The sequence below is a fragment of the Gopherus evgoodei genome, chromosome 1 (assembly GCF_007399415.2).
Source record: "Gopherus evgoodei ecotype Sinaloan lineage chromosome 1, rGopEvg1_v1.p, whole genome shotgun sequence".
NCBI classification, from domain to species: Eukaryota; Metazoa; Chordata; order Testudines; family Testudinidae; genus Gopherus; species Gopherus evgoodei.
The window spans coordinates 63,486,151-63,507,199 of NC_044322.1; the positions used below are offsets into that span (position 1 = coordinate 63,486,151).

Here is a 21,049-nt window from a genome sequence, read left to right on the forward strand (position 1 = left end):
GATGGACTGTAGAATGAGTCATTTCTTTCAGGTGATGTTTCAGCTAACGTCTCAAAGGATTAGATCCACAAGAGATTTAAGCATCTAAATCCAAAGTTTAGATCCTCAAAACCCCTTTTCAGCTGCTAATTAACCTTGTAGGGCCTGAATTTCCACTGGAAAATCCCCTAGATGCCTATGTTTCTGCCAGTGGGCATGTGCAAATATGCCTGATGCTGCTGCTCTGTCCTGTCTCTAAATGCCAGGATGATTCACAGGCTACATCTACACTTGTAGATGGGGATGTGATTCCCAGCTCACTTAGACAGTGTCTGCACTAGCTTGAGCAATGTACCCTCGACAGCACTGGTGGCAGCTCAGGCTAGCTGCCTAAATACATTCCCACCCAGTCTTCCTTGGTATAAACTCAGGAAGCTAGCATGAGCCACTGCCTGCGCTACCCTATTACTTCACTGATGTTTTTAGCACACCAGCTCCAAGTGTAGACTTAGCCACAAATGAGACCATATGCACTACCACATCACCTATTTTCTTTCCTTCAGGAAAAGACTGACTTGGATTAGGCACCCATCTCCAGGAGAGGGTTCATGACTGTGAATCCCTAGCAGAGATAGGATCATAAGTCCTTTTGAGGGGCAGAAGTTAGGTCCTCAGCTGCTCTCCTCAGCATTTCCTACTGGGTAGCCAGCTTCCTGCTCAGCATGATGACATTAATCCCACTCTTAGATGCCTAACTCTCCACATTGTATAGGGAGCCAGGGTGCCTAATTTAGGTTTTGCAATGCTAAGCCTAAATCCCCTTTGTGGATCTATCCCAAATGTTTTGATAAATATTTAGCCATATTTATGATTATATAAATCTGGTTTGGCTGTTTTCCCGTAAAGAAAAAATAAATTTGACCAGAGATAGAGAGCATGCAAACCTGAGAATGAGAGTGAAATTCACCCCTGCTCAGAGGACCAGTAAAAAGTCTGTGCCCCACTGTAAGCCGGTTGTGTCGGGGCTCGTCCCCTCAGGCGCGGCGGGGAGCCAGGGCGCCTCCTTGCGCGCCGCAGTCCGGGTAGGCTTAGCCCTCGGCAGGTGTTGAGCGGGGTACAGGGTCTGTAAACAGGGTAGAGCCCCGGCCCTCTAGCCGCGGTCAGGGCTCTCAAAGTCAATAAGCCCCGGCCTTTGGACAGGGCGGGCAGCAATAGTTCAGGCTCAGGCCTTCAGCGGGGCTGAGCAAACACAGTATCAGCCCAGGCCCTTGAACAGGCCGGGCAGTAATAGTTCGGGCTCAGGCCCCTAGCAGGGGCTGAGCAAACACCGTGTCAGTCTGGGCCCTTGGCTCGGGCGGGGCACCAAACACAAGTCTAGTTCGCTCTGGCCCTCTGGGTCAGGGCAGCGCAGTGGCAAAGTCAAAGGGGCCCAGCCCTTGGTTCGGGCGGGGCACCAAACACAAGTCTAATTAGCTCTGGCCCTTCTGGTCAGGGCAGAACAGTGGCACAGTCAACGGGGCCCAGCCCTTGGTTCGGGCGGGGCACCAAACACAAGTCTAATTAGCTCTGGCCCTTCTGGTCAGGGCAGAACAGTGGCACAGTCAACGGGGCCCAGCCCGTGGTTCAGGCGGGGCACCAAACACAAGTCTAATTCGCTCTGGCCCTCTGGATCAGGGCAGAGCAGTGGCAATAGGCGGGAAGAGGGGGAGTCTGCCACCCGGTTACGGGTGGCAGGGGGAACGCAGGCCCTCCCACTCCACTGCGTTCCAGCCCGGGGCCCTAGCAGCGGTCAAGACCCGCTGCGGTCAGTGGGGATCCTGGCCGCAACACACTGACATGGGTTCGGGCTCTTCTGGAGCCAAACCAGGGTCGGCTATCCCCGGGCCACTTCCAACCTCCCCCTCTCTGGGTACCTGGTTCTTGCCGGCGTCGTCTGATGGGTCCCAGACCATAGGTTCCTCCGAGTACCGGTCGTGGGGAAGCTCATGCCACTCCTTGGGGTATCGGGCACACGGCAGGTCAGGCCGACGTTCCTCCGGGTAGTGGGTGCGAGGCAGGTCCGGCCAGCGCTCCTCCGGGTAATGGGAGTGAGGCAGGTCAGGCCAGCGCTCCTCTGAGTAATGGGCGCGAGGCAGGTCTGGGTAGCGCTCTTCCGGGTAATGGGCGCGAGGCAGGTCCGAGCAACGCTCCTCCGGGTAATGGGCGTGAGGCAGGTCAGGCCAGCACTCCTCTGGGTAATGGGCACAAGGCAGGTCCGGCCAGGCAGGAGCCCGGGCACCAGCGTCTGTGCTCTCCGGCGGCCAGCGGCCAACTGAGTGCTGGGGCCGGGCTTTTATACTTCCTGTCCCGCCCCTTGACTTCCGGGGGGTGGGGACAGGCCGTGCTGACTCCGCCCACTGAGGCGCCTGCTCTGGCTCGTCCCCCTCAGGCGCGGCAGGGAGCCAGGGCGCCTCCTTACACCCACCAAATCTTACTTAAGCCCTCCAGACCAGTAAATGCTCACATAAGATGTAAATGTTTATATTATGGGTGTCTTTTCTTGATCTTTCACTTTCTCTGTATATTTCTTTGTTTCCTTCTCTTTATCTCCTTCTATATTATATTTCAAGTCAAGCAGGACCTAGAATATCAATAATTTAATAATTTTCCATGTATCAGAGGGGTAGCCGTGTTAGTCTGGATCTGTAAAAGCAGCAAAGAATCCTGTGGCACCTTATAGACTAACAGATGTTTTGGAGCATGAGCTTTCGTGGGTGAATACCCACTTCGTCAGATGCATGTAGTGGAAATTTCCAGGGGCAGGTATATATATGCAGGCAAGCTAGAGATAATGAGGTTAGTTCAATCAGGGAGGATGAGGCCCTCTTCTAGCAGTTGAGGTGTGAAAACCAAGGGAGGAGAAACTGGTTTTGTAGTTGGCAAGCCATTCACAGTATCTGTTTAATCCTGAGCTGATGGTGTCAAATTTGCAGATGAACTGAAGCTCAGTCAAAGAGAAACTGCTGAGCTTCAGTTCATCTGCAAATTTGACACCATCAGCTCAGGATTAAACAGAGACTCTGAATGGCTTGCCAACTACAAAACCAGTTTCTCCTCCCTTGGTTTTCACACCTCAACTGCTAGAAGAGGGCCTCATCCTCCCTGATTGAACTAACCTCATTATCTCTAGCTTGCCTGCATATATATACCTGCCCCTGGAAATTTCCACTACATGAATCTGACGAAGTGGGTATTCACCCACGAAAGCTCATGCTCCAAAATGTCTGTTAGTCTATAAGGTGCCATAGGATTCTTTGCTGCTTTTATAGTTTTCCATACAATTTTTCCATTACTTTCATTCTAGAGCTCGCCACTAACCAGGAAATGTTAGGTGGTCCAAATCCTTTTCACTGAAAGGTTATAATTATGTTAGCAATACATTAATTTTCAGAGCAAAGTCAGTGGCAATACTGGAAGTCAATCCTCTAGGTGTCTCAAATGAGTAGTGTCCTAAACTTGCAATTAGCTAGATCAATTTTCTTTTTATCAGAGCATTTATAAAGTGAAGGATGATTATGTTTCAATAGATGCTCTCCTCTTGTCTCAGTGCATTTTCTTTGAGCTGTTTCACTATTTTGTTTTCTTGCTTAAATGGCTTCCCCTCCTGCTCCCCCAACCCCCACCAAAAAAAATCTGAGTGATGCATCACAAAATAGAACTGAATTCAGGAAGTTTTTTTTTTTTTAAACGGAGGAGTTAAAAACTAAGTTTCTTAAAAACAGACAGGAGAGGTATAAGTCATCAGGTCACTAAACCAGAAATATAGAAAATTCACCTACAAAGACAGATGAAAATCCCACCAACTAGGTTGCTATGAGAATTCATTTATTACAGACATAGAGAAAAAAGTGATACATTGGTTTTCAGAGAAAACATAGTGATAGCATTATAACCTGGATCCTTAGTCTTCCTAAATGACTGTTCAAAACAAGAAAGTAAAAGAAATAGATACTGTAAAAATCTAGTGTTTCCTACATAGAAAGGTTAAAAAAAACCCCACTATTTCCTAGCAAATGACAGAGAGAATTTTGATTAGAGCTATGTGAATAGTAACATACCACGGGTAATGACAAATTACCCACTTGCCACAAGTAATCTGACATGACAGGATGACAGTTATCCACAAAAATGCCACTTGTTCAGTAACCCTACATAAAACCTTTTAGCAGATTTCATTTTGGACCTCGGACACTTGACCCACATCTTCACAGATAAATGGCAGATTATGATCCCTACAAAGAAAGATATTTTATAACATCAGTAAGTAGAAGTAAAAAAGAGGAATGCTGTTATCAAGTTCTCTCATAAAAATGTTCATCCTCAGTATTTCTATCTACTTTGCACTTCGACAATGGCCAGTAAAAGGGCCAGAGGAGGAGCTAGAATTGGTTGTCTTCAGTATCCCCCATGAGTACCCAACCTACCTGCATAGGCAGACTGACTGTAGGACATTAACCTCTGGCTCCACTGGACTGAGATGAGTATGTGTCTGCCACAGAAAGGCCAAAGATTCTGGATCTCTAATGACCACTCATGGTCCTTCAGATCCCATTTGCAATGGGTTGTCCTATTCACAAGTATAGTGCATGAAAGCAGCCCGGAAGCAGTTAACTGTTCTCCTCTCGGCTTCTGACCCTTTTGTAGATGCTGATGCCTTGGTATCTTAGCTTCATCCTCTGCCCTGGATGGACCACAGGGTATGAATTTTCACAGGAGTTGCAGGATCCAGTATACAACCTGTGCTGCTTCTGGGAATGGAAAGATCACAACTGTCCCCTGGCTGCCTACATGTGTGTTTGTGTTTACAGCCTATTATAAATGTGCATGAAAATGACAATGTATTTCTCTGTTCCTCTTTGTCGTCTCTCTACAAGACATAATTGCTAGTGATGTCTACTATAGTAATTTCAAGCAACATTTAGAATGTCTGAAATTTTGAAAATATGAGATTTACAGCTTGAAGATTTCACAAAATGATTGCTGTAAAATATTGGAGCCTTTGAATTTTCACAGGAGACAACATTTTGATGAATTCAAAAATTACATCAAACTTGCTAAAAATACAGTAGAAAATTCATCAAGTTTGCTCAGCCCTTATTCTCGGTAATTCATTGTGATCCCTTGCTGGATCACTAAGTGGTGTGTGACTGAGTTGTCAAGAAAGGTAGGAATGGACAGTGTTAGTTAAAGAAATTGTAATGGAGATGCTAGATATAAGATGTTGGAATAAAAAATGTATTATTCTTTTGAAGTATACCTTTTTTGGCTAATTCGCACAATTGGACGCTACTTATTTCTTGAGAGAAAAGATCCTTTATCGTTCTTTTTGTCTTCTGTGGTGCATGAACAAAAGAAAAGAATTTCAAATACTAGACACAAACCACAGAGTATTTGTGTAGCCAAACGCTTTGGGTGAAATATGAGAGGAAGCTGATTCTGAGAGAACATAAAGAACGTGCTATGTATATGCAGGAGGCAGAAAATCCAGAAGAAAAGAAAGCCATTAAAGCATTTTCATGAGAGAAAAAAAATTACATAGGAAGATTAAATTACAGTAGCTGAAGTATTCAGCTTCAAATAACAGAGAATCCTGCACCACCACAGTCAGTTATACCAGTTAAGACTGTAGCAACAGGTTGCCCTTTCAGCTAACTCTGAAATCACAAACTGAAAAAAAAAAATGGTATGCAGTGATAGGTTTCCAACACTGTGGAGAGCCTTTTTAGGGTCAAAATCACAGAACTGCTTTTAAGTGAACTCCAGGCTTGTGGATAGTCTCTGTTACCAAGGATACATCAAACAAGTGAGATAACAGGCTGTTCTTATTAGCTGTGTAGTACTTCTCAAGAAAGCAAGGAGTCAAGCAAGACTTTCTTGATTTTTTTTTAATTAAGATGAGAATGAAACGAGTAAAGCAATAAGGGACATCATTAAGGAGAACTGACTGAGCCCAGAGTTCATTTCATTACATTTTCTTAATAACAAATGTCTGTTTGCAGGTACCAAAATAATTTAACTAACTGGTATAAAATTATTATTTATTTGTATTTCACTAGTATCTAGGACTGGCATGCTCAAAAGAGCCAAAGGCACTTAGGCACCCAATTCCCATTGGATGCCTGACTGTCTTTGCCCCTTGAAATTTCCAGCTAGCAAACTACAGTTTGGAATCAAGGCCCATTGTATGAATTGCTGTACATCCATATAGAGAACACAGAGTCTGTGATGCAAAGAGTTTACAATTTAATTTTGCAGAACTAAGTAGAACGACCATATTACTAAAAGTTTGTGGCTAAACTTGCACCCAATGAGCATAGTAACTGGATTTCTGTGTATGAAAAGGAGTATTTGTGCACAATAATCAGTTTACTGAACATTTATTTCCTCAGTTACCGTGCACAATCACCTGTCTGATTACCGCTACATAAGATATTTATTTTCATGGAGAATGGAGGGATTTTTTGGAGGCGGTGGGCGGGGGTTGGGGAGGACAAAAAAACCCACCACCACCATCTTACTGAATGTCACAATCCTAACTGGAAAGATAAATTTATCTTTTTTTTGGGGGAGGGGGGAGTGGTGATGGTGGGGCAAATTAAAATCTGATTCTGTCTTTGGGAAAGTCAAAGATGGGATGTTTAGGGATATTGAGGCACTACTCCTATTTCTAAAGCTTATGTCATACAGTCATGGAACAGAAAATTCCCACATGACTTGCATGTCCAATTTCACAGCTCCAAAGCTAGTCTTAGGATTTTGAAGCAAATCTACAAAAGCAGATCTTATTAATTTTATATTTAAGATTTTTATTAATTTCTTGATAAGGTACTTAAGAATTTCTGCATGAGTAAGCCTGAAAATAGACTGAAAGATTCCACTCACTTCAAAACCAAAAGCCTTCTGTTCAGATTAGTACTTTAATTACGCAAATGCCATTTTACACCTTAAGTCAAGAAATGCTCCTGTACATGTCTAAGGGAATGGTGGTGATATAGGGGGACTGGATGGTAGGTTTCCCATATGTTGGGTAAGGGGTTTAACCACCAGACTAGAGAATCATTCTTGGGCTTGCATGCATTCTGTCGCTGGCCCAATTTAATCAGTTAACCCACAGTGGAGAAATTTCAACTGGAGAGATTGAGAAAGCCCTATATATCAGAATATCCTGTGACCCCAGCGCCTACAGCACACTCCTGAAAGGTAATAAACCCTTTTTGAGTTCCTCTTCCTCATCAGGCAGAGGGAAGACTTGAGCTAGGGGTCTTCTACAGCCCAGGTCAATATCCTAACTACTGGGCTGAAAAGGTATGACAAGATCAGCTGCCAAATGTCTTCAGTTCTTGATTCCTCCAGGCATGGTTATATAGCTGAGAATCCAAGGATCAAACAGGTGCCTTCCTCCAGCCCAATTTTTGATGCTAAACTACCTGAAAAGGACAGGATTTAGGGGACACTCCTCTTCCTTGACATCTTGCATAAGCTAACTTAGGCGCAGAGCTGACTAGCATGCTGGCTTTGATGAATCTCATTCTTTGGCACCTATCTCTCCCCATTTATTGTATAGGGAGCTGAACACCTGACTCAGCTTTTGTGAATCCCATTTATTTTCGAGATACCTAAAAGTTAGGTGTTGACCCTGAGTGTCACAGTGCCTATGTTTCTTTGTGAATGTAGATCTTAAAATCCCTAGGTGCCTAAATTTCCTTGATAAAGTTGCCAAGAAGCCTAAATTTCAGCATCTGGTCCTGTGCACAGTCACCTAAGTCCTGACATCACCCAGTAGCACAGAACCTAACTCAGGATTCAGAAACTTGGTATTTCCCCACCTATCTTGTTCTGGGGGCACAATGTGGTAGACGTGCTCAGAGCATGCTTAAACCAGCACAAGAGAAGAAGGAGGTGGGCTAGATGGACCTTTGGTCTGACACAGTATGGCCATTCTTATGAGAATGACTCTATAGCCCAATGGTTAGGGTTACAGTTTAGTGAATTATAGTTCAGTCAACTGATTTTTCAGTGCAGGATCTGAACAGAAAAATCCCCCCATCCTTGCTAAAAAAGGTTAGGCTTTAACACAAACTGACATTTTTTACTTTTTCTTGCTGAACTATAAATACATTTTGGGTCTAATGTTTCATATGCCCAGAATAAAGTATTTTTTTGTTTTGTTTCCGGTTAAATTTCTAAACAAAACTTCATTTTGAAACAAAAAGCCAAAAGGTTTCAATTTGAAATAGTTGAAAACCACCATTCTGATTTTTACATTTTTTGGAGTGGTGGTGGGGGAGAATGAAACTATTCATCATTCACTGACTTCAGCCCAAATTCATGAATAGTTTTGGTGCCCTTCAAAATGCATCTTTCTGTTAATTTACTCTGAAGAAAAACAAACAAACAAAAAAAACCTAACTCTTATTAGGGCATGCAACTGGTACATAGGGAGACCCAAATTCTAATTCTCACTGCTCTACTAGCAGATTGGGGATCAGAACCCATGTCCTGCATGAATGTTCTAATTTCTGGTTTATAATCTGTAAGGGAGGGACACCATGTCCTTCTCCTCATTTTTTTCTAGAAAAAAGGACTAGCTCCTGGCGAGGGTTCATGATGTGAATCCTGACAGGAGAGAGGTGCTTTCTTCTGACCAGAGTTAAACACATAAGTGCCTTTGAATGACAGGGCTTCAACCATACCCCTTTCCTCAACATGGGCAGCACATATAACAGGCTGGAGGACTCTAAACCTCCACCAAAAAGCCTGGCGAGGCAGGAAGACAAATGCCATGAATGTGGCTTGGGTCACCTCCCTTTGGAGGCATGCTGGCACACCACCTTTGGAGTGCCAGAAGTGAAATTGCCTAGAAGTTGGGGGGCCACAGCTCCTAAACTGTAGCCTTGCCCCTGCTGCTTCCCAAGCCCCTACCCCCACTCAGCCTCTTCCCCTGAGGCCACACCCTTGCTCTGCCTCTTCCCCACCCTCACTCAGACTCTTCCCCCAGACCCTCAATCTTCCACTCACTCCTCTAGAGGAGCAAGCAGTGGGCAGGCCTTGGGGGCAGAAGCAGAGCAGAATGTGGGGCTGTTGGGAGAAAGTCTTGGGGGAGGAAGCGGAGAGGAACAAACATTGGGTGCAGGGGTCTTGGAAGAGGCAGAGAGGAGTGAGTGGCTTGGGGAGGGCTTGGCAGAGGCAGAAAGTGGAGAGGAGAGGGTGGGAGGGCTTGGGGGAGGGATAGGAGTGGCGGTGTGAAAAGGTGGAGTAAGGGAAGGGCCTCGGGGGAGAGGCAGAGTAGAGATGGGGCATTGGGGTACAGGGCCATGGTATGAGTGCTGGTGCCCCCTCCTGCTCCCCCCCTGCGCCTCTAGGGAGCTTCTGGCACGCCGGTGCAAGACTCTCCAAACAGAAGACTCATGCACCACCTATGCTCCTCAGCATTTCCCACTGGCTACCTTAGGCAGCTCCCAGCCTAGCATCACCTAGATTTAGGTTAGATATTAGGGAAGCCTCTCTAATTATAATGGTTGTTACGTTCTGGAATAGGCATCCATGGGATGTTGATGAAGGTTTAAAAGAACAGGTTCAACAAACATATGTTAGGGATGGTCTAGGTTTACTTGGTACTGCCTCAGTGCTGGGGCTGGACTTGATAATCTCTCTAAGTGCCTTTCAGCCCTACATTTCTATTATTCTATATGGGTTTGTTCATGTGCTTTTTCCACTTTAAATGAAACATCAGTAACTGTTCCAGATTCTTTAGCTTGCCACAAGCAGATCTGTTGCTGGGATTTCAGAGACTGCTTTAGGAGTAAGCCTTAGAATGTAACTTTCATTCTGTTGGGAATTTTTCAATAAAATCCTGATGCCTGCTTCTGGCAATCCACATTTCATTGTTTGAGAGCATTTACTTTCTGCTTACAAATAAGATATATAGTGATTTTATTTGGTTTACCCCCAAAATATAAATTTGTTTTTTTCCAAAGAAGCCTGGCAGGCTTAGTGCTCTGTTTCCAGGACCTTTTAGGCACCATCCTTTGCAGACTCCATTTTTAATTTGTGTGGAGTTTAGTTTTTAAAAAAGCAGTAGGATGGGTCATTTAGACCCTAATCATGTAGTCAGCCACATTTCAGTACATAGCAACTGAGAATAGATCAGCAGAGAGGAAAGGAACAAAAAAAGCCCTTTCTCGAAAAATAGGTAACAAATAGATGCCATTATTAGGTTTAGAGGTGCTGGTGTAAGTGCATTAACAAACAGTGACGTATTGAACCAGAAGCATTACTCTTAATTGCCTGAGACAAACCTGTTACAAAGGTCTGAGGTCAGCACAACCGACTACAAAGAGAAGGACTTTGCACACTAAAAACATAACATGTTTTTGCAAAAGAATATGGAATTTTTCCATTTCCTTTAAAGAAAATGTTTCCTTCTTTTCTCTGTGGCAGTGGCTGCCTGCTCCAATGCTTTCTGCAAAATCCTCAAACTCTAACTGGCTGTACTAGAAATGGTTGAAAATACAAATGCAGCCATTACAAATAAATCTATCTCAAGAGGAAATTTAGGGACAGATTTTTTGTCCTTTCTTATTTATCTGTGCAGAGGCATAAGGCAATGTAAGTCACTCCCTACTGATCTCCTGAGCTGACTACCCATGCTAAATGTAGCTTTGGGTGGAGAAGGCAGCCTCCATAGGGCCACTATGTTCCCTCTCCCAATGTATGCAGGGGAGAGTAAGCAGAAAGAGATGGAGAAATGGACAGAGCCTTGACTCTGTCCCTCTAGTAGTACATCAGTTGGCAGAGCTCTGCTAGAACGCTCAGTGATGAGCTGCCAAAAGCTTAAAAACCGGCTCCCTATACAAAGTTCTGATTTAAGGGGGGGAGGGGCCGGAGAGGCGGGGAGACATACTTGTGGGGCCAAGGGCCCCTGCAAGGCCTGGGCCAATTGCCCCACTTTCCCTGTCGCTTCCCCTCTGGCCAGCCCTGGAGCTTGCAGCAGCCCCCCACCCACACCTTTCTGGGTCACTCAAAAAGCAGCAGCAGGACAACTCTCGAGCTCAGCTGAGCTGCCCAGCTGGTGCCGGCAGCTGGCCACGCTGCAGCTGGGGGGAAGCAGGGAAGGGGGCTGGGGAACCTTAGCCTCCCCAGCTGGGAATCCTGGGAGCAACAGGATGGTCCGGCCCATGGACCGGAGTTCTTTGCCCACCCCCTGGCCCTTTAACAACCGGTTCTCCACGGAGGTCTAATTTTAGCAACTGGTTCTTGGGAACCTGTGGGAACCGGCTCCAGCTCATCACTGAGTACACTGGAACATATAGTGCACAAGATATACTGCTGATGAAGTTCTCCATTCCCTCTTCCAAAGCGAGGGGAAAAACAGGAGGGAGAATATCATTGAGTCATTATCTTCTTCTCAGTCTGCTGCTGGGGTATTGCCAGGAAATGCTGCTCCATAGATCGGCTTGCAGCAAAGCTATGAGTAAGCTGAGAGCCGACCCATGGGCCATACAATGTTTCCTATGCATCTATTGAATCAATTTCCTATTATAAAAATTAATGTATTCTATGTATAAGAAAGCACAGTATCCACCTTGGTCTGGATAGAATCTACATACAAAAACACACAGTCAGATCCTCAGCTAATATAAATCAGTGTAGCTCCACTGAAGGCTGTTCTGCTTTTATTGAGAACATCAGCCAAGGAGATTCACCAAATAATCCCTAATAATTCATGACAAATTGTATGTCATACCTAAAAAAGAAACAAATAGAAAATACTGTTTCAAAAATTAAAATTTATCTTGACTTAGATATTTTAAAGATTGAAGAGTTTCATTATTTAGTATTTGTTGCCTCTAATATCCATCCTTATCCTCTGGAAAGCTACAGTGCGCTAGAGGGACAGATGCATCACGTTTTGGACACTGAAAGAATGTGCCTTCATGATGGGCACTCTCATACTATATTCTCAGGTCAATGAACAGGGGTTATCAGTTACAAAAACTTGCTGGTTCATATCTGACAAGAAACACAGAATTATGATATCCCTGAATTTTTGTATGAATCATCATTGGTCTTTTGGACCCAAACATACAATGTGTTGGAACTTAGCATCCCACAGGAGGCACTCAGTACCTTACAGGATCAGACCTTAGTGACAATTTATGAGATAAGAAAGATTTCAGACTGATAGAATTCTGCTTTTAGCATATGTTACATTTAAACAACATTTTAAAGGTTTTAGCAAAAATATCATTAGTGCGTCATTTGACATTTTAAAACCAAAAATTGCTCAGTATATTTTAGAGCATATAGAAAATACATTACTATTATATTGGCAGTACATGTCAAATGTAAGTGGAAAACCCTATATTTTAAAAATAATTCAAGTCATGTTTTATATGTCTATATCTATGTCTTTATCCTCCCGCACCCTCAAATGCAAAGGATGTCCACTGATTTCCATCATTTATTTTGGTCTGTGCTGATCTGAGAGTTGTGTTGATGGATTTGGCTTCTCTCTCTAATGTTCTGCATCTAGGTTGCTATCTTTTCCTCTTTCCAAGTGGTGACTATATTGTCACTTGCAGTGAAAGTAATGTTGGTGACATTATTAAAATGTATTCTAAATCTGTTCGTCATTGTCTTCTGAGCATATTTGATGTTTTACATTTGTTTGCTCTACTTAGAATTTCTGATGTTACAAGAAATTCTTTCCTATAGAATCTGATGATCTTCTGCAGGAATTTACTTTGGAATTGATTGATCAAATATTCTTGTAGATTTCCACCACTCTGCTCCATAAAGGAGGAAAGACATGATGCCAGTTCTGGCCCACTATATTTAACATTTCTCCTGAAATTTAAATGTTTGCAAAATACATGCTTGTTCCATAGAGGTCCTATGTATAAAATATCTTTCATAGATTCATAGACTTAAGGTCAGAAGGGACCATTATGGTCATCTAGTCTGACCTCCTGCACAATGCAGGCCACAAAATCTCACCCACCCACTCCTGTAATAAACCTCTAACCTATGTCTGAGTTATTGAAGTCCTTAAATTGTGGTTTAAAGACCTCAAGGTGCAGAGAATCCTTCAGAAAGTGACCCATGCCCCATGCTGCAGAGGAAGGCGAAAAACCTCCAGGGCCTCTGCCAGTCTTCCCTGGAGAAAAATTCCTTCCCAACCCCAAATATGGTGACCAGATAAACCCTGAGTATGTGGGCAAGACTCACCAGCCAGTACCCAGGAAAGAATTCTCTGTAGCAACTCAGATGCCACCCCATCTAACATCCCATCACAAACCATTGGGCCTATTTACCTGCTAATAATCAAAGATCAATTAATTGCCAAAATTAGGCTATCCCATCATACCATCCCCTCCATAAACTGATCAAGCTTAGTCTTGAAGCCAGATATGTCTTTTGCCCCCACTACTCTCCTTGGAAGGCTGTTCCAGAATTTCACTCCTCTAATGGTTAGAAACCTTCGTCTAATTTAAAGTCTAAACTTCCTAGTGTTCAGTTTATATCTATTTGTTCTTCTGTCCACATTGGTACTAAGCTTAAATAGTTCCTTTCCCTTCCTGATATTTATCCCTCTGATATATTTATAAAGAGCAATCATATCTCCTCTCAGTCTTCTTTTGGTTAGGCTCAACAAGCCAAGCTCTTTGAGTCTCCTTTCATGAGACAGGTTTTCCATTCCTCGGATCATCCTAGTAGCCCTTCTCTGTACCTGTTCCAGTTTGAATTCATCCTTCTTAAACATGGGAGACCAGTACTGCACACAGTATTCTAGATGAGGTCTCACTAGTGCCTTGTATAACAGTACTAACATCTCCTTATCTTTACTGGAAATACCTCGTCTAATGCATCCTAAAACCACATTAGCTTTTTTAACAGCCAATATCTCATTGGCGGCTCATAGTCATCCTGTGATCAACCAGTACTGCAAGGTCCTTCTCCTCCTCTGTTACTTCCAACTGATGTGTCCCCAATTTATAACTAAAATTCTTGTTGTTATCCCCAAATGCATGACCTTGCACTTTTCACTATTAAAGCTGTAGCCCATGAAAGCTTATGCTCAAATAAATTTGTTAGTCTTTAAGGTGCCACAAGGACTCCAGTTCTTATTGTGGATACAGACTAACATGGCTGCTACTCTGAAACCTATCATCCTATTACTATTACTCCAGTTTACAAGGTCTTCCAGATCTTCCTGTATGATATACCGGTCCTTCTCTCTTTCATGAAGACCAACAAAAACTTGAAAAAACACACACAGTTCTATTTTAAAAAAAAAGTCAGAAATTGATGTGTGTGTCCTAGGAACAGCCAGTGACTTTCTGTTATAACTGCAGTTGATGAAGGTTTCATTCATAATGGACTTGTTACCACTTGCTATTTTCAGAGGATTTAAAAATAATAATCTAGATATTTTTCCAGCATCAAAGCCCTTTCTTGATTAGTTTTAATATTGTTTGTTAAATACAGGACAGTAATTTATGGCACATTCAGTACTTTTAAATTGTGATTAAGAGGCTATCTTCTTTACAGTAGGTCAAAATGAACGTGTTGAGAATATTAATGTCTCATTCACTCATATAAAATTTCATCCTAGAAATCACAGGCAGACAAAAAACGGTTATTACTCATCTGTTTGCCCGGTACCCAATAGATACTTGTCTGTTTGTATGTGGTTTCTTACTATTAAATCTCAGTAACTGTTCCAGTATAGCTCCACCTCAAAAAAAAAAAATAAAAGGATCATGTCTACTAGAAATGTACAGCTGGTCAGGAATTTTGCTGAAACACTTTTATTAATCAGAAAATGCTGATGCATTGAAATCAAACATTGTGAAAATATACTGGTTTCAACAAAGCTTTCCCCAGGAAGGTTTCTCAGGTCTTGGACAAAATTTCTGGTCAAATCTAGAGAAAGAGATCTTCTACGGCACCCTAGAATAGCCATTAGCTCAGTAGCTAGAGCGCTCACTTTGGATGTGGGAGAACTCTATTCAAGTCTCTGATTTGCTGTCCTAAACACTGAGCTACAGAGTGAGACTCAGGCTCTTCAGTTAGACCTGTTCCACTTTGTAAAAAGAATTCAATGTTCACCGGGCCAGAAAGAGAGTGAGTCCAGGCTGGTGATTAAGGCACTCACCTGGGATATAGTAGGCCCACGTTAAAGTTCCAGCTCCAAGCCTGAGAGTCCCACATTCCAGGTGACTGCTTCAACTAGTAGACTATTCTTGGGTGTGGAGGGTGTCTCTCAGTTTCTTAAGAAAAAAAATGAGAAAACTCTGTTTTGATCAGATGCCAAATGAAAACAAATTTCAAAACCTTGAATTTGTTCATTAAACAGAATTCTTGTTTACTGGTCAGCTCTACTAAAATGTGCGTAGTCATGCCAAGGAGGTAAATAGCAAAGCAAAATCCTTAATGAATTTATAAAGTTCATTTACTACTTTATTAGAAACTCTTAACAGTTTTTAATCTGGGTAAATATGGTACAATTTCTATATAGCCTCAAGAACATATAAGTCTCTTGCCCCCCATTTTCTTTTTAGTTCATGAACATACCACTAAGATGAACTTGTTAACTTTCATTCAGAACATTTCAAATTCAATAACTGTGGCTGAAAAAAATCATTCTTTACTACTTCAAAAAAATAAAATTACTTTAAAGAGGGAAGTATTACAAACTTAGCACCTAACTTTATGAAGTTTTAATACTACTTCTTGTAACCTATTACCTGGAATGCTGAGGCATTATCAGAATAAAGGCCATCAGTAGCTGCACAACTTGAATAGCACAGGGCACAAAGGGTAATAAGAAAAGGATTTCAAAAGATGTTTCAGTTTTAGATATGCTGTATGTTCTCACCTTCATCAGTTTCAGACAGCCCTGGAATACACTATACAGCAAATGTAAATCACAGGTCTCATTGTCATTCTGTTTGTAGGCACACATTTATATGCGTGCAAACCCATGACACTGCTGGATGTGCCTGTGAAAAATCCATGGTTGGTGCATGCAGATATTGCTCATTCAGCTTCTTGAACATACTAACCCATGATTTCTGCACTATTATCCAGTCAGAAGCATGAAAAGTTGTCATGTTTACATGTGTATGCAAATGTATACCTATAGATTTATTCAAAATCATTCCCTGGGTTTTTTTTCTTCTGGTTTTAGACTGATCTACATGAGTGTAAGTGGTAGACAAACCTCAGAATTCCCTCACAGTCTGGGATTGTAAGCCTTATACTCTAGCCTGTCTGTATCTGCCGATATCATATACCATTTGTGTTCAAGATTTCTCTTATGGCATTTCTTCTGTCATAAGTAATAACCATGGGGACCATCAGGGAATACGTTTGGGGGACTTTGATGTTAGTATGTCAATTGTATAACTGGTGTGGAATTTGCCTCCAGCAATGTTAATATTAAGACAACTATACAGTTATTTTAGTCCAAACTAATGAAATCACGTAAAGATATGATTAACTGTAAGCATATACTTAAAGTCCTATGACCACAATGGGTCTTAAGCACATGCTTAGGGTTTTCATGAGTTGAAGCCTTTATCCTTACTTTATATAATGAAGATTTAGACATAAAGCAGCTGTAAATTAGACTGTTAAAAGTTAGTTTTTCATTGCCATCCCCTTAAAGCAAAATTACCCAATAAACTACTTTAATTACGGCTACAAGTGAAGGCAGAAGCAAATGGCAGATGCAAAATTAGTTGCTGGGTTAAAACCCCTTTAAAACTTTGGCCTATATTTCTATGTGACAATTAATATCTCATTAATAGCATCCAGAAATACAGGAGACAATGAATAGTTAAGGTTTCTGAGTTCAGAATGAGTCTTTTCAGCCCATGAAATTCATGTTGCATTTCCTCCTTTTGAATATGAGCTACTGGTTTCTGTAATTCTTGAAACCACTGCACTATACTCCCAGCTCCTAAATTAAACACGACCATCCCCTATAACTAAACAAAAGCTACGTGTTTATGCTTAGATCTTGGAAAATGTGTGCATAATTTTCCAATTTACTGTACTTGAAATGCATTTAATTCTTAGAATGTAGTGCTTTAGTCAATGTCTGCAAAATAATTTCCTTGAGCTTTCAAGTATTTCTTAATAAAATGAGAGAAATTTCCCTAACACTATGCTAATTAACAAATAAAATACACAAGGTTTTTGCTTCCCATTCTTTTACATTTTAATTAGAGCTGGTAAAATCAACCTGATGAGCCAACTCACTTAGAAAGAAAGAAAGAAAAAAAGAATTTCCCCGGTTTGGGGAACTTAATCAAAATAAAAAAGAAATTGAGGAATGTTTGAGAAATAAGAGTACAATAAACATAATGAAAATATTAATAACAGGAAAAATCTTGAATTATATAAAAAAAAAATTAAATAATCATTCACAATGTTTGTTTGCTTGTTTTCATCCAATCACAGAGCACTCCGTAGAATTTTGTCTTAAAAGGATTTTCCTTCCCAATTTCTGAGTCCAATCAGAGTCTAAACAAAATGCAGGGCCATGCACACAAACACCAGACCCAGTGACAATCAGGAGCCCAGGGCCATCCACAGATACAACAGATCAAATTCAGAAGAGTCCAAGAGTTTTAGAAGGGATATAAATACTCATGTTCAGATTATAAACAATGTCATGATTTTATTGTGAGTCTTTGTGATATTGTGATATTTGGTGCTTTACTTAAAGCTCTAGCTCCTGAAGAAAAGCGACTACATGAGAATCTTAGCTTTCGTTAGAAAAAAAAGTTTCTACTAGCCCTCATGACAGAGAAATGTTTGAAAATACAACCTGAATGTATCTGAAAGTCTCAGAAGCCAGAAGATAAACAAAAAAGTGCCCAAACTTAATTTATTATTTAATATATTATTAATTATAATTATTATTATTATTTTAAACCAATCTCATGATCTTGGGGGGGCCTGACTCGTGAATTTTGAATATTTACTGGTTGGCTAGACCACATAAACTAACTTCTGACGGTCCCTGTAGGAGGATTACTCCATTATCACCTTCTTGCACCTTCCTCTAGAGCAGTTGTTAACTGGCCATTAAGGACAGGATAATTGACTAGATGGACCACGGGTCTGATGGTATTTCCTATGTTCCATGCACACAGATGCCCCCTGCCTTAAGCTTTGTATCCCTGGTTTTCTTCCAGAGTGCCTGGAATGAGACCATACTGAAACTAAACTGACAGGGTTATCACAGCCTGTAACCTTCTCAAGGATCCGCTAAAAGGGGAGTCCTCAAGAGGTGCAGCATGAACTGTAGGGAGCTGTCTGTGTTATATTTCCACTCTGCTCCATCAGGCTAATGGAAGGAAAGACAAGATATATTCGCTTTGGCCTGTCTACCCTTCCCCAGCCTAGCCACTGCACACCCTTTCCCCATGCACAGACCTCAGGGTCTTCAGAGTACCTTTGGTCAAATCTGTCGGGGAAAGGAAGAGTCTACTGAAGACCTGTCTGAGCCTCCTTCACAGGGAGTGGGGCATCTACACATAGATTTTGGGGACACAATATATTTACCATTTTGCTGGGTCATTTTATTAAAAGGGAGAGCTCCTCTGACTACCCCTTTTTGTACTGATTACAAATGAGACTCCAGGATACTATTGGAGCAGATGGACGTAAGAGAGCCAAAAGATCATTTCCAATGCACCGCAGATAGTGATTGCAGAATACTAGTCTGAGTCCACTACAGTCCTGTTTTCACAGAAGAGAGAACAGCAGCATAGCACTGTCAAATGCTAGTCTTGTTACATAAGTTGACCCAAGTTAATTGCACCTAACGAGACTGATAGTCTCATGCTCAGTTATTTTGTGGGTGTAAACAACAGAACATGCACACTATAGCAAAAGGTTATTTAAAAAAAAATTGTATGGAACTCAGAAATAGCTAAAAGCAAAGAGCAGGTTGAGCCCAACCTGAAACTACAAAGCCCTGTTGGGCATAAGCAGACAAATGTATCTTCTGGATGGCTTTCTGACACATGCAGATTGAGAATACGCAGTTGGTATGTTCCATCAGACTCTGTAATTGTACTGCATGTCTGATACTGCCTTGACAGCCATCTAAGGCTGAAGCACAGTAAAATAGTGGCTGAAGAGAAACTTTTACAGACGGAGGCTTTTTAAAAGAAGCAAAAGAACCCCATGTTCATTGAGTCCCAGTTACATGCCACTAAGCCTTATTAGGTTCACAATAAAGTGTCTTAAAAGCTGTAATTATTAAAAGTTGTTATAACCATTTAGTTGAGTATAAATCATATCAATGTCACTAACCAGATATCTCTTTTTCAAAGTTGGGTTTGGATCTTACACAGAGATGATCTCATCAATATTTACAAGTAGACAGTATATTTAATCACAGGGCAGGAGTTCTCAAACTTTTATTTCCTTCCTTGTGATTATTTTATAAACCTTGACACTTACCCATTTTTCTTTCATTTATTTTTCAACCCTGGCTGATTTTCTGTCTATGCTACCCTGTTGGTTGATTGTTTATTCTCTGGATTTACTGCATGGCTGCATTGTCTCTTTTCTCTCATTCTTCCCGGGACATATCTCTCCTGCCAGGGTATTTCGTACATGATGGTGCTCCTGAGTCCTCTATTCTTATTGCACAGCAGCCCTTGCAGAGCTACTCAAACTGTCTCTTCCTCCCATTTACCAATGGTTCAGTTCATCTCACATCAGAAGTCTGATACAAAGCACACAAGAAGACAACAAGAATCATTCCATACACTTCTATGTGCTGTGGATTGGGCCCTATAGGATGAGCCACCTATCCACACACCACCGGTAGTCCATGGATCACAGTTTGTAAACTGCTACCATAGAAAATATATAACCCTAGCTGTGTCTTCCAACTTTGCTTTCTTTGCAATGCAGCAAGCTAGCCTTTCATCAATATGCTTAGCATTATTATAGGGAGTATTCAGATTTGGCCTAGACTGTACATCTTTCATAGGGGTCCTTGAAAGTCTTCTATATAACTCAGCTTCAGTGTGCGTCAATTAATGGACAATATTTCTTCATACCTCAAATTATTTAAAAATTCCATACTACTATGTAAATAAGTTACCTGGTCTCCAGTGGGTCCATCTGATTCTGCATCTGTGAAATAGATAGATACCCAGTTGTTAGCCAAAAGGAGATCCTGGTCCCTCGGCATTAGATCTAGTACCTGGACTCATCAAAAGAAAATAGACAAATGAAAGTGCAACAGTAGCAAATGCAGTAGTCTCTTGACTATTATGTCAAAACTCTCTACAGCCTCTCCCTCTACTCTCTACAGCCTCTACTATAAATGAAATGAACTGCAGCCCATCAGGAACGTTGCAAAAATAAAAACACATTTCAACTTTCAAAACACATTAGAGTTTCATTATAAAGCAGAGATTTCATACCATGATGTATGTCTTCTGTAGGGCCATCTGGTCAGTTCAGGACCCTGATTTCTGTATTCAAGTGAGAGCATTCAGCAAGTACCGGAAGTGGCACTGGCTTGTGTTACCCTGGCAACCAGTGTTGCCAAACAACAGACTTGGATTATTCTGTGGGGTTTAAACTTTCAGGCTGCTGAGTGACTGACTGAAGTGACAACAGAAACAATGCCTTTTGCTGGATGTTTTCATGATAGCAAGAACCAGATAATTTTTACATAATTTTCAACCCCCTTTTCCCACCTTTGGGTTGTATCCTGTTTGCTCAGCATTGTAGTCACTGGTAGCACTACAGTTAGTCTGAGTTCCAAATTCCATTCCAACTTCCTTTCTTCAGTTGCTCAGAACTGTCTCAAATTTTTTATGAAGACGAAGTGGATGAGATTATATCTTTTATTGGACCAACTAGAGACATTACCTCGCTCACCTTGTCTCTCCATCATGGCTACAAATACACTGCATATATCAAATTATTTCTGTAATTTTTCTAACTATGGGCTCTGTGCAAATATTAATTTGGGGAGAAAGGA

At 41.7% G+C, this 21,049-nt stretch overlaps 1 long non-coding RNA gene across 3 annotated transcripts in view; it reads right to left on the reverse strand.

Moving 5' to 3' along the window:
- LOC115645974 overlaps nt 1–20,568 on the reverse strand; it is a 58,499-nt gene extending 37,931 nt beyond the window's left edge. For all 3 annotated transcript variants that reach the window (XR_003998888.1, XR_003998886.1, XR_003998887.1), the window contains exons 1-3: nt 20,484–20,568; nt 20,159–20,190; nt 15,179–15,293 (exon numbers count right to left, since the gene is read on the reverse strand). This is a non-coding gene — a long non-coding RNA (uncharacterized LOC115645974). The remainder of the gene's footprint in view (nt 1–15,178; nt 15,294–20,158; nt 20,191–20,483) is intronic.
- Between the last annotated feature and the right edge of the window lie 481 nt (nt 20,569–21,049).